At 37.6% G+C, this 2628-nt stretch overlaps 1 protein-coding gene across 2 annotated transcripts in view; it reads right to left on the reverse strand.

Annotated features, from left to right (window-relative positions):
- The window catches only part of TINAG (tubulointerstitial nephritis antigen), a 67658-nt gene that overhangs the window by 20670 nt on the left and 44360 nt on the right, over nt 1-2628 (reverse strand). The window lies entirely within an intron of this gene.

Genomic DNA, 2628 nt, shown 5'->3' on the forward strand with positions numbered 1-2628 from the left:
CCCCGGGTGGGGGGGAGTGAGCGAGCGGCTGCGTGGTGCTTAGTTGCCGACTGAAATTAAACCACGACAGACAGACTGAGAAAAGAGTAAGTCAAAATATAGAGACACTAACAACCTAGATGTGTGTAGGGCTCAAATGCCAAGTAGAAAGAGAAAATTTTCATATATTAGTCTATAGACAGAACAGGGGGAAGAAGTCCAGGAAAGAAAACATGAAGAAAAAATACCCAACAATGAAGTAATTTAACTCCCAGTGGAATTAGTTCCCAAGTGGAAATGACAGAGACTTAAAAGTGAGTTGACACATTCTTGGACAACATCCATCCAATATTACATTTTCCAGAAGATGACCAAAATAATAATAGCACTTTCTTGTCTCTTGCTTTTGTGATTATTCCAGCTTGATATTTACTCCAAATGAATGACATTTCAAAAGCAAACAGATGCTGGACCTCATTACTCACAGAGACAGGGAATCTATTATGGTTATTTTTATAAAGCTTTAGACTGCTGATGTCCCCACCTTTGGTATTTTTAGGAAAAGCTTTCAACCTTACCCTCTCCAAAATTTCCAATTTTATTAAGAAGAAAAATAAGAGACTTTAAGTCATCATTAAGGAGAAGGTCTGCTTATCAATTACTGTAAATTACTTAAAAAAGGGAGTTTTCTTCTGTCTGACAAAAATATTCTGTAAGAAATACACCACTTAGCTTTTCCAAAAGAAACCATCATGATCTTCAATCAAAAATAACCTTGAATAGAAAGAAGTAATTTCACCAAACTGCATTCAGTCCCTTTCAGGAGAAAAAGTAAGCAAAGTATTTCCATTTACTCAAGGGAAACCATCTCCAACTGACTCTTTAGAGAGAATTCTGTTGCTCTTTCAGATAAAAGGATGAGTACTTGTGTGCTTCCATAAAAGGATTTTCATAATTTTGTGTCCAGTTTTATATAGTAGAGGCACCTTAGCTGTCCTTTTCCTTGATATTAACTCTGTAGGAGTAGGCCCCCAATGCACAACACTGCCTCACAGTTGAAAAATTAGAATATGGAGACCATTTCAGTATTCTTCCACAGAATGGAAACTGGTTTTGTTTGAACATTTCCAATTTTGTTTTTCAAGAAACTGTATGAATACAATGAAGGTGGACTTCAGAAGAGAAGTATAAAGAAAATTTCAGAAAAAAATAGTAGTTGATAATTAAATATCATTGAAATATCAGTAAATATCAGTAAAAAAAGCTAGAAATACAACCTAACACAACAAAAAGGGTTATCAGCAATGGCTTCAAAACTGAAGTGTTTTGCAGGTGAACACAAACTAGTTTCTAGCGTGCTTACGTTCAGCTTTGTAGGTAAAATGCTGTTAACAGCAAATACAGCAGAAACATCTGAAGAGTGTGCTAAATAATATTATACAAACTGACTCCTTAAGACTGAAGATGTCAACTAAGAAGAAATAAGTCCTTAAGAGTAAAGAAGAATGACAGGTCTTAGATCTCAAGCTATTAATTCCTACAGATCTGTCAATGTTAGTGGAAGTCAGCACTTTGCATTATACCAAGGAGTTAAACTGTTTACTGAACACCAGTGTTCTAGGAATCAGCATTCTGCATTATCTTTCTAACTTCTGCCATTCAACAATTTATACCTAGAACAGACTTTTCTCACATACTGACAGTACCCATCTACCAATCAAAAATACACAAACAGCAGAATACAATTTTAAATCACTCCTGCAATTTTTTTTTCAACCACTTCAACTCACAGTTGCAGTTTCCAAGTTATACAGTTTGTAGGTTGAACGTTGGATTCACTGATGTCACCGGCAAAACTCCCAGATTTTCAGGAATAAAGCTAAGATTTGTCTCTGGTTTGTTTGTTTATTTGTTTGCAATGGCTCCTCCCTGTCTTTCTAGAGTGGGGGTCCATTGAAGGTAGGATTGTGTCACATCCTATTTTCACAGACAGAAGCAATGCATTTGTTAAAAAACAGCATACATAGAGGACGTATAAAGGAAACGTATGTATTCTGTTTTTAAGGTTATGGTCTTTACTCATATTTTGCCTTGTCAGTTTTTTCCTAATCTTCTTGTTTTTTCAAATATTTTCATTTTGTTAACTTCTGCATTCACAAGGATCTTCAGGTCAAATAGGACAACTAGAAAACCTTATATAACTTCCAATACAACCACAACATAAACTTAGAATAGACTATTTCAGTTGGAAGGGACCTACAATGATCATCTAGTCCGACTGCCTGACCACTTCAGGGCTGACCAAAAGTTAAAGCATGTTATTAAGGGCAGTGTCCAAATGCCTCTTAAACACTGACAGGCCTGGGGCATCGACCACCTCTCTAGGAAGCCTGTTCCCATGTTAGACCACCTTCTTGGTAAAGAAATGCTTCCTAATGTACAGTCTAATCCTCCCCTGGTGCAGCTTTGAACCATTCCCACGCATCCTGTCACTGGATACCAGGGAGAAGAGCTCAGCACCTCCCTCTCCACTTCCCCTCCTCAGGAAGCTGCAGAGAGCAATGAGGTCACCCCTCAGCCTCCTTTTCTCCACACTAGACAAGCCCAAAGTCCTTAGCCACTCCTCATAGGACATTCCTTCCAGCCCTT

This window comes from Aptenodytes forsteri, unplaced genomic scaffold (assembly GCF_000699145.1).
Source record: "Aptenodytes forsteri isolate BGI_AS27 unplaced genomic scaffold, ASM69914v1 Scaffold100, whole genome shotgun sequence".
In the NCBI taxonomy this organism is placed as follows: domain Eukaryota; kingdom Metazoa; phylum Chordata; class Aves; order Sphenisciformes; family Spheniscidae; genus Aptenodytes; species Aptenodytes forsteri.